This window comes from Danaus plexippus, chromosome 11 (assembly GCF_018135715.1).
Source record: "Danaus plexippus chromosome 11, MEX_DaPlex, whole genome shotgun sequence".
NCBI classification, from domain to species: domain Eukaryota; kingdom Metazoa; phylum Arthropoda; class Insecta; order Lepidoptera; family Nymphalidae; genus Danaus; species Danaus plexippus.
This window is the reverse complement of record NC_083544.1, coordinates 5023526-5040931: the sequence shown is the minus strand read 5'-3', so window position 1 is coordinate 5040931 and position 17406 is coordinate 5023526.

Genomic DNA, 17406 nt, shown 5'->3' with positions numbered 1-17406 from the left:
TATACATCATAGAGTAGTGTTGCGTGTGACGATTTGCGAAAGACTGGGTGCTGAATTTTTTCTTACTGGGGTTGTCGCGCATGATTGGGGGTGGTATTTACTGGGAATAAATAATAATATCAAATTCGTTTTGGTATAGATAGTTTATAAATATTATATAATATTAAAGACAATAAAATCATATTAGAGTTTAAAAACGTCGCACTAATTTCAATTGTACGAAAAATCAGTGAAACTAAATATATATAACTAAAAAATTTTTAAATTAAAAATGTAGTCACTCATTAACAATTTAGTTTAAAATACAAGTTTATATATAAAAAAACACAAAAGGTATAACTTTCTGTTTAGGTTTTGATAACAAAACACCGTCCATGTGACAAACATGTCCAAAAAATTTATAAACTTAGAATCCTTAAAGATTTTACGTAAATCATTTAATGTGATAAAATGACTTACTTAAAATTATCTTCTTTAGTTTATTATTTTCATATAATAATAGGTTAAAGTATTGTAATGTCAAGAAACTGTAATAGGATGTTTAAAAAGTATAAAAGTTTTTATTTATATACTATGTCCGTCATCAATCATAATGGCCTTGAGTAACGTAATAAATAAGTTGTTCTTTGCGTAACTTTCCTTATATTTTAAGGTCTGTAGTACTAATTTATGTTATTATAAAAATATATTTAACCACAAATTAAAACTATTATTTACGACTGAAAGTATTTCGCCCTATATTCGCTATAAAGTATAATAAAAAAAAAAAAAACTTCTAAACTTGGTCACAATGTCAGCCATATTTGTTCTCGACGCATGCGCTGTGAGTGAATGCAAACAGCCGGCCGTTCGCACATCTGCTGGTCAACTCGTGGACACAATATGTGTACTGTTACCATGCTTTTATAAATCATAAGAAATATTCATGATTATCATGAATGGAACTGTATCTTTCCATTTTCGTATTGTTTTTTATTACTGTCAAATTCTACATAAATTTCGAGTTCCCGAAAAGCTATCTTAAATTTAAACATACCTACCTACATTCGACTAATCATGTTAGTGACAGAAATGTAATAAAAATTTACAACGCCTGTCCTACTTTTAAATGAATTGCTTAAACATATGAGGGTTATTTTTAAACAAATTATGGTAACACTATCATTACCTGACCCCGCAGCATCAGAACTACGCATTAAATGGTCCAAATTGTACTAAACTTCATTTAGAAACATGAAATCTCAAAATAAAAACAAAACTTAATATTAACAAACTACCATAACAATGTTATAAATAAGTAAAATATTTTACAAATTTAATTTTATAGTTCATATGCAAGTTATTAAAGTTAATGAAACTATCACTCGAGTAATATTCGAACTATTCCAAGCGCCTACACATAAAGATCGCAATAAAAAAACCTAACAAGTGTCATTGCTATGAAATAAAAATATAATTGTTATAATAAAGAATGAATATAATAATTCATGAAATATTTATGTTTAATAATCTTTGAGATCAAAGGTCCCGCCGGTCTGTAAATAGGGGAGTTTTTTAGGAATTGCATCTAATGAAAAAAATCTCTCGTAAAAAAAAATATAATGTACGCGTGGCGATATACAACCAATCTGAGTCGATTATGATTTACGATATTTTGAAGTTGATATGTAGCTTGTATGTAGATTGCCAATTTCATTTTAATTTATAATTACTTTTAAATAAACATACTTTAAATTAATCATCTCAAACAGATCGATTGACCGATTTATATTGCAGCATCACTGTCGACAAATAACTTGAATGATATATTAAAATTTAATATGCGTGAAGTAAAACATTGTCAGTTACGTTTTCAACGATAATTAACACATTTTTTTTTTCTTTTTTAAGGAAATCAATGCTCAGGGCGCAGATGTAAGCAGAATGCGACTGACCGTTCCCTGTCAATCAATTTTAACAGAAAAAGCTGACCCCTCGTTGACCAAACAAAAAATATAAAATACACAAAGAGATATAAAAAAAAACTATACCGAATAAGCCCAAATTAATGGGGACACCATTCATAGAGATTATGCTCACGTGCCATAATAAATTTGGTTTGATATAAAGAATAGAAAAAAGTAGTACAAATTATAATTTTTTTTTTCTTCAGTATTACTAACATATCTATTTTGGTTTCTATATACTAAACGTGATGTATTTTTTATTAATTATATATGTATTAATTAATCCCAAGAGAGGATTTCAGAATTCCTATGTAAAAAAAAAAATCTATTAAATGGACTTTGGTGATTCACATCGAACCATGCAGTACTAGGTAATTTAACATTTACTAATAATAATAATAATTTATACAAATCACCAATAAAATCAAATTAAAATTTTTAGTTACACGTAATTTATATGAAGTAAATATTCAGTTAAAAATCAAAGTAACAGTTTTTTAAACATGAATATTTATAATGATAATATGAAAAACGTATAAAGAAATCCATTTTAATATACCATGTCTATAATAAGAAATACAATTATAATATCAATATTTATAAATTGATAAATATAACGTAAGTATTAGAAATATAAAATCGCTGACACCGCGCATGCGTCATCACCAGCCCTTATTCGTTAGGGGGCGGTAGCAGCCGTTAGCAAAATATGACAAGTTTTTGCCTATTTGACAATACTCTTCAATCATGAGCCGCTCTCAAAATATACTACAATACACGAATTAAGAGCTGACAAAACTGAGTGACAAGTTAAAATCGCGATGTTTGTTTATTGGCAGATTATTTTGTATTCCTCGATGTAACTGAGGGCGTTGCATTATCATTGATATGAATTAATTCGCCTCTTAATTATAATGTTTGTCTATTTGATATGTAAATAGTTTACTTTGAAACCTACCATCAGTTTAAATATAGATACGTATAAGTACAAAAAAAAATGGTTTTGAAGTTAATCTATAAGGTAATTATTCTATTAAAATTGTACGATTTTTATTTTAGTATTGTTTCGAAAATATAGATTTACTTACCTATAGGTTTTATGTACATATATTGGAAGCACGGTATAAGCAAGGCCTGACAAGTTTTAGGAGAAAAATAATTCAAACTCTTGCCATCGTTTGGTTAAAAATCTAAACGTAGAGTTAAAAATTCGAAGATTATGTTGCTAATGTTTTTTTTTTTTTGAGGCAGAGCTATTGAAGATTTTTAGGCAGAGCTATTGAAGAATTTTAAAATTACAAATAATATTATATTAAATAAATTTGTCTTAATATTTTAAAGATTTGTATTTGAGTAAATTAAAGCGAAAATTACTGTTTACACGAAAAAATCTTAGTATCTATATCAAACAAAATTTCTAACATCGAGATAATTTTTGCGGAATGGAAAGGGCGAGGACCCTCTAAGGGCACATACGTTACCATTGGTCCATATTCGGAGGGGAGCTGCGCCTTAACCCTAGGGTCGAACGAGACCTCGCGCAGCCAATCAATCCTCATATTTTTTAAATAAAGAACATAAAAATAGTAAAACGCATTACATTTTTTACACATGGCACGTACCCCTATGTACAGTATAATGATTAATACGTTGATGTGTATTTACATCGGTGGTTTTGCGGAATCTCTTTAGGGTTATATAATATTAAAAATACGCTTAATCTTAATGTATAATCAGGTCAGGTTATATGATTAAAAAATATATATCGTTGAATCGATTGTGGTGGTAAATGAATTTAGGTATTTCGAATTAAGTAAGATTTTTTCTAGAAACTGCTTGTTTTGTAATTCCAAAAATATATTTATTAATATTGTCATTTAAATTATGCGTCATTGATTTCAAAATGAATTAAATATTAAGAAAAGCGCCTTAACATTTTGAATAGTAATTCAGACTCAGGATTGATTTTTTGTTTTTTTTGTTTTTGATTTGTTACTGAGATAATACAGCTTAATTTGATTCAAATATTAATAGAAATAGGAATAACACGTACCTACTAATAGTCTTTTAAAAAATATATATTAAATTATATATTACATTGTTTTCCTAACATCAGTTCTGTATGAGTTTGTACAAATACCGAATGTCCTGTTTCTAAGCCGTACGTAATTCTACCACAATTATGATCCTTCGAAATAAAGAATACGAGGTACATTTTAACGATGAAAAATAACATCTGTGTATTGACATTCAATTTAATTCGATAAAACTCTGATTACACTAATATTTTATAACCTGTGACATACAAAATTTAATAGTATCGGAATAAAAGTTCAATATGTTTACCATAAGTTTGAGTCACCATACTACATACAAAGCGTTCTCCGTTTCCCATTTAATAACCTTCGTTAATAGGGTATTATAGTACCTACTATGTGCGGAGATTTATGAATGTTTGTAATGTGATAATGCAAACTTAGGATAAGCATTCAGAAATAAATCAGCTTTGGTATTGGTAATAAATACTCAGTCTCCAAGTTATAATGAAAATATTTTTCTGAATTATTATATAGATACCAATATACAAGGACTTCCTACAAAAATATACATTTATTTTAATAATATTTTTATAGACACAATCATTTAAAATAATAACATAAATATAAAAACAGAATATTATGTATATACTACTCTATATTCGTAATACATTCAAAGATTCATCATTATCTATTTCATTGTAAAGATTCACGTGGTTTTAACCCCACAACACTGAAAATGTTACAAAAATTGACAGTATATCAAATTCCACAAAAAAATTAATTCATTTTATACATACATTTATTTTGTGATCAAAAGGTTGATGCCAAAAACTCAATCGATAAAAAACATTTAAAATGTGCCATCTACTGGAAAGTAATGAAACCAGTTAGTCAATGCGACAGCTACAATATACTCCTAGAATGCTCTATACGAAATATCATATAAAAGTCGCTAGATGGCGTTTAACACAAAAAATTAAATTGGAATGTAATAACCAATAAAAATTGTTTTTGTTTTACTGGTAGTTAGCTATTTTTCTATCTTGCTCTTTAATACGTCATACTACAACATATATCTGAAATTCATTCCGGTTATCCTCTTAAGTTCCAGTTATAAATATTTTCCAATAAGATGGATTTCATTCCTAACAAGCAGGATTTGCATTCTGTTAAGATTAAATATTCTAATAATATACACGGATACCTTATACTAAGAAGAAATGTTTAAAATAAATTATAATGAATCCCGACGCCACGTCATAATGAAGCATAAAGGAACGGCGTATTAAGGCGAGATTATCCCGAAGTGCTAGGGCAAGGGCCATGTAACGGTACGCCATGTTTCGATTTCGTAGAGCATTTCACCGCCTTGTCCCGTTATCCGCCCGAAAGCACTTTTGTTACTCGCTACGTTCAGCTCGCTGTATGACCGATCTCGGGTTCACAGTATTGAGAACACCGTTTAGATGCCATTATATTTGTTCAAAACAAAGCCACCTTTACAAAATTCGTAGCAACAGAGCTTAAGTTCAACTAAGAACAGTGACCTCAACTTAAACAATGGTACCGTTCTTTATCTAAAATTATACAATAACCTGCAATTTTATTTCAAACATGAAATATGTGGAGATTTAATACAAGTTTGTTAAAGCTGTGGCCTTGCCTTCCTCGGGTCGATGACTGCTACTGATGTTGTTTATTTTATACAGTGAAGGCAGCTGACGACAATCGAAATCGAGTCATTACCAATTCCAAAAAATGATTCGTTTTGTTCGTGGAATACCAATAAAAAAACAAGAATAATGATTTGATTAAAAATATTATGAAAAATTTTATTGACATGAAATCTTTAAAATTAATTAAAATGTACAAAATGTTTTTTTCAAATAAAAAAACTCTTAAGTAACTATCGGAAACTTAAATTCTAAATAAAATGACAATACCCAAGGGGAAATAAAAGTCAATTGTTCACGTATAAAGTTAGTTTGAAAAAAGAAAAAGTGTTCTGAACACATCGTTAGGTTCCGTACTAGTAAAGTGGAGAGGCTTGCGGTGACGTAATTCGTGCGGTTCGATACTCTCGAAAGGCTGCGCGGTCGATGGCCGCTAGACGCGGAACTGCCTACGCTATAGCTCAATTAAACCATCCGCAATTGCTTATTACTATATGCAATATACCCGCCCGCTATCTCATTTCTCTTTGTCAAATATCAACAACCCACGAACTCGATTAATTTACCTTTTTATTACGTTATCATTTGACGACGTACTCATTAGAATTAAACTTAAAGCTTGACTTTTATTTTATTACATCCTCAATCGTTAATGGTTTCCTCTAAAAATTACAATTCAAACTTTAAAATTGTGGACTGACAGATAGTGAAGAAAATTATGTTACATAAATACGTATCAAAACGTTGCTTTGCGGAAAATAAAGGCAACATCGAGATCAAGTGAGAGGCGAGCGAAGGGCCACTGAGAGCGAGTTGCACAAGGGTTACAAAACTATGACAATGAACCCGAATGAACCTGGACCTTGCAAACCGCTAACCGAAGACAGCATCAGCTTCTCAGCATTAGCTGTTACTTTGTTATCACTAATGACTATCACACCATACTCCCTGGAGGTCGTGATTGGAAGTAACCTCCGTATGTTATAATACTCGGCTTTGTATGAATTTTGGTTCTCCCTTTGTTTTTTATCGTATTTATAATACAATTTTTTTAAACGACCATAAATGATTCCATTGCTCGTGACCTGCTACACTTAAAGCTATTGTAGCCGTGTAATAATAAAATAAATATTATGTAATTTTCATACTTACACGCAATTTTGGAGAAAGCTCCAAAATTGTAACAATAGATAGCTTGCACAACTAATTTGTATCAATTTTTGTTTGGTTTCCCTGGATTTCTAAGATTTTCTCTAACAATGCCAGATACAAGTTATATCAGTTCCAATTTAAAAATATTTAGTAAAAGTATTTGTCTGTCGGTTATTTCAATCATCAGATCTTAAAAATACAAATTAAAGGAGCCAATAAAGCTCTATCGAAAGCAGAAATAATCATCAAATTAAATTAATGAACATGAAAAAATAGTGTAATGACATCCAAGATTTTTGCGAGTACTCATTTAAATGATACAAAGTTTTTCGGTTACTACAACGTGTTTTTTTATTTTTTTATTACTACACAAACCGAAGTTTGGTTTCCTTTGAAGCAACCGTGATCACTGGCCGACGAGATCAAACATAGAATTTTTATACAAATTATAACAAAATTCTTTAAAAACGAATTGGTTTCATTTTATATTAATTACTTATTTAATCAAATAGCGATGTCTAATCGGAGTAACTTTGCACTTTGCTATGTTTAAACAAGCCAGTAGATATTTTAATTTAGTTCAATAAATAGTATCTCTGCCCGTTTATGTTTTATAAAATTTTAACTTTACCTGCAAAGTAAATGGGGCTGTTATTGAAAATAATAACTCTCAGAGCCATCAAAGACTATAAAATCTTTGATAAATGCTGTGGCTAGAAATTAAAAGAGATCTGTACTTGATTACAACTAAAGAAACATTTTGCTCTTTTATGACAGTAGTTGATAATCCTTAAAAAATTTTATTGTATTTTAAAACAAAAAGCGAAAAAATATTAGAGAATTTATATTATTTTCCATTTATGAGTTCATAAAGTATTTTAAAAAGATTCTGAAAATGATTTTTTTAAATTCTTTAACCCAATAAGTTTAACTAGGCTTAGAGCTATTTTTTTTTTAGAACTGATAAGCTTTTAATGACTACATACATTTATTTCATAAAAAAATTATTCCTCGCGCCTTATATCACGCTCTTAAATTGCATAATATTAAATTCCTTGAATATATCATTATTTAATTGTTTCGTAATACTACTGAAATAGTGTTTTTATAAAGCGTGATTAAATAAATCATGATAATGGCTGGTATTTATCAGACCATATATATTCATCCTGTCGAAACCCTATGGAAATAATCATTGAAGATTACCGCGAACAGACAGACAAAAAATGGCTGTGGATATTTTAATCGCATAATTTTGCTCACATCTAGAGGTTTATATGTATATATATACGGCCAGGTGCTACGAACATATATATAGCAATACAACTTAAATAGACTGATCTCGATAAATCGATAATTTCGCTTTTCATACGTGAAGCGTAATACGTATAAAACATACATTTGTCGTGATACATACATAATAATTAGAAATTTACATTATATTTTTTTATTTAAATTTTCTATATTAAAAAAAAGATCTCTGCAATTATGTGCATCAAGCAAGACTACTTGATATATATATATATATATATATATATATCATATATATATATATATATATCAAGTAGTAAAATAACAAATATATATATATATATTTGTTATTTTATATTATGATACTTAAACCGCATTTAAAATTTTTACGTTTTCATTGAATCAATCTTACTAAAGTAATACGAAACAACGATTTTATAACTTTCATGTACCTATTAACTTATGCGTGCAACTGCACATGTGAACATTTTGTTAATTTATCAAAAACCGCGGATATTACCTAGTCAAATATTAAATATTGATGATTGCTGATATCTAACGTATTTTTTTTAATATTGAATATTATTCACGTTTATTGACGTCTCATTACTTATTAATTGACGTCTTGTTTCATTGTAATAACAAATATTCATGTAAAGATTATGACTTTTTATAGTAGTAGTAATGGTTCCGTCTCTTGTATCAGTATAGTATTATAAGTGTAATTTTCGTACAATATATATTTTTTTGTTATTGAGAAAACAAATATAACAGAATAATGTACATGTTGATTCTTTTTATCGAAATTCTTTCAATCGAAACATAGTCTGTGAAGTAGTTATTGTATGGTATTACTTGGACATAAAAATGTATAAAAAGAAAATATTTCTTACATACTTTAAAACGAAAGACATGTTTTTTAATTACTACTCTCTTTCTACTAATATCCTTTTGATAAAATGGGTTCCGTATAAATATTTCAAAAATAAGCATACAATTAAAGTAAGGACAATATATAGGTATTACAATGGAAAATAAAACTTACATAGTATATTATATGTATAGAAAAATGATATAAAAATGTACCCCAAAAATCATTTTAATGATTTGACTCACAAACGATCGAATTAACAATTCTCATTATTTTACTTCAGTAACTTCTGCGTAACTCACACATAATTTATAAAAGAACACTCGTCACGAAAAGGATTTTGCAAAGTAAACCAGATTGCAGGATCGTTGCATAAAATTTAGCTTTGCGCATTGCAGGAACCTTTTTGCTACTTTGTCGCACTATGACATTCCTGAACTCTAGAGAGACCTAAAACGAGTTAAATTTATCCTAGACTCAAAAACTACACGGAAAACTTTTAATGTCACAACCTCAAAAGCACATTATCCAAGTGAGAGTTTTGTTGCTTATTCTAATATGAATAACAAATAAAATACTTATCACAGACTAAATACTTTTGAAATTAAACATTCAATTATTTTACGATAAATAAAAATCCCCGTATTGAAATCAATTTGATATACATACACATTCTGATCATGGTTTCTCGGAACATAAACTGTCGAGAGCTTTGAAATATAATTTATTACATAATAATGTATGAATTGTAATATAAATTATAAAAAGAATATATAATATTATACGATGGAGATACAAACGACATCAACGTGAGCGGAGTTTTGATGCTGCGCCTGATTCGATGTGACAATCGAATATGGATACAATACATTTATTATGAATAAAATGTATTATACAAGTTACTATTATACAATACAAGAGAATAAGTTTTAAAATCATAACGAGTCAATCTGACTGAAGTAAATAAAATAAAATAAAAAATCTGATGAATTGAATGAAATAATTTCTATGAAAAAACTTTTAATTTCTTTTGGCTTTCACCAAAATAGCATATTTTATTACAAAGGAATTTATTATTTTCCAAAAACTTGATATATTGAGAATAAAATATACATATTATCCATAATTAATTCAAGAATTTAGTGATTCATACGTTATCTCATTTAGTTTTGAGCATACTTTTTTATTTTTCACATTTTTTTTCCTTTCTCCCTCTTCAAAGTTACAAGGAACCCAAAAATCCAATTACAGTCATTTCGTAGTAATAAAGGTAATGTAGATTGCGCAGTATATGCTATACAATTTTAAATCTTATCTCTCACACTTTAGGTCTACTGAACATAACCTGTGTTGGTTCACATCGCTCGCGCAGCTAACATCAGGTCTTCTGATGGCTGCCGCAAAATTCCCGCCAAACACGAGTTCATCGAACTCCATTGACACTGTATAAATATATCCAAAGACTTATAATTCCCAGCATTATGTATTTTATGTCATTCGTAATAAGAACCAAAGAACAGCCACCGCAAGGCCTACTGGAATGGTTAAAAGTAAAAACTTCTGCTTTCGGAGTTACGGCGCGCGTTACAAAATATTCTGTCTCCACATTGAATATTGAAACAAGTGACATGTAGGATTTTTGTTTTTAAAAAATAAAATGGCCACAGTACATTGAGCATTTAAATTTTTAATTGACTACAAAAGAAACGAAGTAATCGATTGAAAAGGGAATCACAAAATGAAACAAAAAAACTTAAATTGGAAGTAGGTACAAGAGTGACACATAATAAAATGTGAACTAAGTAATGAAGATTATTAGATAACAATTGAATAATAAATATTTAGTTTATTATTATTTTGAATCATCACTTTCCCAAACGGGTTTATATATTTTCTTTACGAGATGATAAGGTCTATTGCGAAGCGTCGATGAAAAGTGAATCAACCTGACGTTTGGTTGCGCGGCCACTCACGTTCGTTGACCTCACAAATTTTCGTTTCGTTGGTTACCGAGCAATCCCCTTCTCCCACCAACGATCCCCTCAATCGCCTGACATCCTCCATTTCGCAAGTTCACGATAATTCACACTGCACAAAATAGCACAAAGACTCGTTGAACGTGATTCAAAATTTTTGTATTCAATCATTTATGATTTATGATCGTATTTGTTTTGATCCAATAGTTTCAGACAATGGGATTGCTGTAAATCCTCAACAATATGTATAAATAGCAAACTTTTTATTAATACAGTTTAGAAAAAATCCTTTCAATATTACACGTGATATGAAAATATCAAAAGAAGTGGTTTGATTACTTTGAGATCGTGCAATCGCCGGATGTGTGTGAGCAAAAACATGAAACCGAACTCGTTTTATGTAATTTTATAATTCGAATCAGAGGATTTCTTTCACGAATGTTATGTTGGTATTATTTATGTACTTCCTGGAAACTAAGCATCTAACTCCAATGAGGTTTTATAGTATTATCGAATAAAAAATATCGATGGAATCAGAATGATGTTGATCCAAGATAGGCCTTGTCATTGACCTCTATTTCGCCAGCGAGCGTTACAAAATGCGCTGACTGCTCCGCCACCTCGTCACGCTATATCATTTCAAATAAATAGATATTTTTATTTAAACTTGAAAACGAAAATGTTTATACGATTACTAATAAAAACCAATTGTTTTACATTAAAATTACATGGAATGAAACTAAGTTTAGATTGTTTAGAAAATGTGTTTCTATGAAGTATCATCCATATCAATCAAAACTATATTTAAAAAATGACGTTTATATTAACTATATAGAAAAAATAATAATTTCTCAGACAAAAACAAACTCTTTCAATTTAAATTAAAAAAAAAAATACTACGCACAAATATTTCCTATAAGCTGATTGACATATAGCGGATAGAAAGAAATAACAGTCACAGTCTGCATCTGTCACATCACAAACAATCATTTAATATAGAATTTTAATCGCAGTTCGAAAATTGATCGACATGAGCAGACTATTAACTCAAATACAGATAGCAAAGATAAAGCTATGGTGACGGTTTGATAGAATGACAATTGCTGAGTAGGCCAAGCAGTACGGAAGACTACGGCGAGGTTCACCATCGTTCAACGTGACACTTTCCGCCGTCATAGCAACTTTCCTAGTAGCAATGCGCCTGAGTCCACGAGCGCCGCGCATCGCGAACGGCTGCCAGTGGTACTAAGATGCGCTACTTTTCTAGCGAAGTAATTAATTTATGCCATGACTCTGATTTTCTTTATGCATTTGTATCTCACTTGCTGATTAATGGACCTCAACTATTTACGTGTGAACACATGTCTTACTCATTACTTAACATATTTAGATTATATCAAACAGAAATATGTTTTATGTTCATCTCAAACCCTCATTCATCAGAGTAGTACAATTTACATTTAAAAAATATATTGAAACATATTTAACTAACTAATCAAAAGAATGAAATTTAAGTCATTCATCAATAACATATTCAATACCAATCTTGTAGAAGTTCACTAATTTTAGCTTACAATCTAATTATGGATACAAGATTATACTATAATCATTTTTAGATACATAAATAGATAAATTTTATTTCATAATAACAGTATGGAATTTTGTCCAAAACAAAATCAATTTCGCTTAATTTCTCAAATAAAACATTTTTTTTACATTCTATCATTGTTTATAAAGAAGCAATGACCAAAAAAACTACAAAGTTAGAATAACTTAAGTCAATGCAACTAAGAAATATTTATTTTGTTTTACACTGTTGATAAGACTTATAGAATAAGGCTTGAATAATCTAGTCAAACCAAAGAGTGAACCATCACTCTTCCTTCATAAAGCGGTCGTTGCCATTCGTTCATATTAAGGTGAAGTACAAATACAAGAAAACCCTTTACTCAATTTTATATACGTCACACTTTTCCATTCAAAAATAGTGTGTTAATCAAATAATAGGCCATTGAATGTTTTAAGTGTTAATATATAACCAACTTGAAATGTAATTATATAAGAATAAGGTTTTACGCTCAGTAGCCAGTAGACGTTAAAAGCTTTATGAAGACTATAAACATTGCAATTATTCAGTATTAAAACAAATGCTCTTCCAAAAGTAGCGGTTTTTACTAAAAATACATACATAAGTTCGTATAAGGAAAAGCTAAGGTATAAATATGATATTCAAGCATATTACCGTAGGTTCAACTCGTAAATATAACTCAAACATTCCAATACATTCAAGGGACTATTCCTCTATTCAAATCCATCCTGTCCCTTCAAGTACGTCGTTACACAGCAGGATACCGGAATGGTAACGGGACTAGTCCTTTATTTTTACTTTTTTTCTAAACTATGGACCACTGAAGCATGCGTTCACTTTTAACAGTGATGACCATTGAATTTCTATCTCACGTTTTGTCACCAACTCATTTTTTATCAATAATTCCTTACACAAAACCATTCTGATTTGGGTACAGAAAAAATATTAAATTGTAAGATTGTTTAATATAATTTTTAACTAGTTAACCCTATAACCGATTTAAAGATAACAACATTTATACCTTGTATGTGACTTTTCAATAAAACAACATATTAAAGCATTAAAACAATCTAAATTAATCAAAAATTTTATACCATTGTAAGTAAATTTATGTCATAGAAAATAAGCAAAGAACTAATGTTTTCAAACTTGACACGTATTATCTCCGATTGATTTAGGGCCCGCATGTTAAGAACAATATACAGTAAGCAGCTACTTTGTGGTCAAACTGGAAGGTCTTTGTTTATGTTTCCTTTGTATGAAATAACGGACTGAGTATAATACCTTGTGACGTCACAACAATTTTAACAAAATGCACTTTTGCCGTCACAGCACCGTTACAATGTAACAGTTTCTAGTGTAAACCGAGACCCATAGTACATAATACCAGTTCTGAGAATAAAAGGACCTTAAGAATAATGATCTCCAATGACATATACAGGTTGTAAATCTTAAGGCTGTGACCAATCTGAGGTTGTGAATAATTTAAACCTTCCTCTAAAACATTTTGTAACCGGTTAATAAAGTAGCGCCTGCGGTTATCAACCAATAAATGATTTTTAACTGTAAACATCTACGGAACGCTATTGTAATTTACTATTAAATGCAATCGAATCAAACATTAAATAACAGATGTTTTGAACGCGAAATATCAATGGTAAACTCAATTAACATGCCACAAGCTTGCAAATGCCGTTTCTTATGTCAAATATTACGGGACTTATAATGAAACTGGGGTTGTTAGAAAGGATGCAGAAAAAAGCCTGTGATTACTTAACCCCATCCGGTATTTGGGCTAAACATATGGTCCTGTAACCCTTTGGCCCCGTTATATCGCTTTGAGAACAGTTGCTTTATTTATTTGTATAATAGTTTTAGGTTTTTTTTTTCTAATGACCCATTAAACTTCATTCTGCTTACGCCAGGTGAAACCTTTTTGTTGCCTTATATTTTTTATTTGAAATTTAATTAAGTGATAGTTACTGTCATGCTATTTTTATACATAAGATTTGAATTAAAATTTGTTTTAACAGTTTAAGCGTATAAAAATATCTATGTTATGTAGTATGTTACTCAGCAGTTATAAAATATACTCTTTAGATAACTAATCAAATCATAATTTCAGTTTCAAAACGGAATCAAATAAAATTGATATGAAAACCTAACGACGATATCAACAAATTCCCACAAAGTAAACAACATTGCAAATGCAAATAAAAAAATCACTCGCTATATTATCAGCATTCATCAGATTAGTTATCTAGTGTGCTAATTTATTTTCACTTTTCGACATATCGAGCGCGTACCGAGAGAGCCGTGACGAGGAGCGTCCACTTATCGATTCCAGGAATTGACGCTTTCCATCGAACTGCATCTTCCCGAGGAAATGCATGCGGGTTCGTTGCACTTACCAACTCGTAACCCCCTTTCTAAAGCACCGATCCAATTATGTGCACTTTCGCAAGCCACTGTCACTCGCCTAGATACGGATAGGAAACTACGATGCGCTTGCTCGCCCACCTGCCACTGACGTTTAGCTATGACAGAACCAAAAATACGGCTCATTAGATTCCCCGATATTATATGTAATAATGACCTAAAATTATCTACAACTCAAAAGGTTGTCTCGAACCTTACATAAAAAACGAATACAGTATATATATATTAATTTAAAAAGTAATATAAAATAAATAACAATTTAACAATTAAATAAATCGGTAATAATATTTCGATCAGTTTCCCAAGTTCATGAATGCTGTAAGAAAGTTTTCCCGACGTTATCACGCTCCGCAGCGCACGCTAATGAAAACGAGACAGGTTATCGAACCCGTCTGCTGAAACGATGCGACTAACCTAACGCGTTATGCATCATAGTTTAATTTCAGTTTTTGAAGCGTATTTAAAATTTTCTGGTACAATATTTTTATCTATAAATTAATAATCCACAATATTGACATTGGATTTAATAGTTGATTATATATATGTTATGTTTTACAAAAAATCGCGGATTATATAATGTAAGTATGAATAAAAAAATCGTGAAATAAATCTTACTTAATCGTTTCTAATGTATAAGTGTTACACGTTTGTCAGCGGTTTAGTGTCATGGTGAATTAGTTATAGTAAGTATACGGACAGGCTTGTCCGACATACGATTTCCAGAAACTAGACAGGTCGAACTTGTCGTAAAGACTGCAAATACAGTGAAGACTAGTCACTAGAGTGCATTGACACACTTACCTACTGCAGTCTGCAGCGGCGAAATTGCATCGGCGGTGCGTACTCACTTCTGCGGACAGAACCAAAGTCAATAGAGCCGATCTACCCTCGCATCCAAATGCAGTGTTGGTAGACACGCTAGAACTGTGAGTTCAAGATATAATGGACAGATTATAAATCACTGACGCCTAAGAAAAGTGGGATGACGTCCTCACAACGATGCGGTTTTCACTTATTAACACGAACCCCGAGAAAAGTCGAAGTGATTATAGTTTTACTTTTTTATGTAAGAAATATGTATGTCACTTGGAGCATCTCTTACAGAAAATATAAAAATATAAATACGTACTTGTGAAATAAATTACATGAAAACAAATATTTGGTAATGAAATCAAATCAAAAACAAAAAATACGTTAGTTATTTTTTTTTTCAAAACAATAAACAAGAGATATATATTTAAAAACAGAGACATAGACAAGTAACAAGTTACGAAGTAAAAATTAAATAGGTTAAAAAGGATCTTCAACGTCGGGGAGAGTTTTTGAACCAGTTTATCCTTATGTAAAAATGAAAATAAATAATTTGGGCTTCATTATATAATAGATGCGTTGCAATATAAGCGCGTAGTGCACTTGACACGGTCACGAGTTCATTGACAGCGTAGCGGCCGTAGCAATGATCAAAATAAACATTATTTAAATGAAACGTCATTTGAATTATACATTTGAATAAACTATCATCGAATATTTAAAATAAGAATCTTCGTTTTGTATAATTTTATATTTACTTTCATTTATTATTTCCGTTGTGTAAGATACGAATCATATTATGATGGTAAAACTCAAATGCTCTATTTCATTATTACAGTCGTGGTTATAGTAAAACAGGAATTAAAATAAGTATGATTTAAAAATGTATTTAATCTGTACATATTTATAACAGTAAAATTTTGTAAATTTTTCAACAAGAAATATAAATAATTCCTCAAATTTCATTGCCTATTGAAAAATTAACATTGCTATAGGGTACAATCATACTAACTCTATACAAAGCTTTTATTTGATTTTGAGGTTTATGAAATAAAAACTACATTTTTAAGTATTATCATGTTTATACTTTATAACTTTACGTCTCACCTTATTTTCGCATTGTCAATCTATGAACATATATACTAACATTCAGAATGATTTAGATTATGACATTATTAGCCGTTTTTTTCTAATATACATAATATGACGAAGTAAGAAATAAGAATATAAATATATAATACCGTTACAGATATAACTTTATTTTGTATACCTAATTTCATTTCATAAAAATTCAAAACATTTTTAAATGACTCATTCTTATTTTTATATATGTAGGTATATATTTTTATAAAAGCTTATCCTTATTTTAAAATGAACATTATTTAAAATCAATAATCTGTTAGTTAAATAAATACGTGTGAATACAAGAACGTACAGTATGAGTGTGAGTGTATGAGGTGACAATGAAAGTATGAAAGTTTCTTGCTGCGATAGTTAGAAGCAATAAGGCCACCCGCGTTCATCGGCCCCAAAGCGAGCGCCGTTACGCCGGACACCTCTCGCTGATCGCCACTGATATAACATATAATAACCAGTCCTGGACAATAAGTGTCGGCGATTTTTTTATAAGCATCGGGAATTCTATATAACTGTTGGGAATC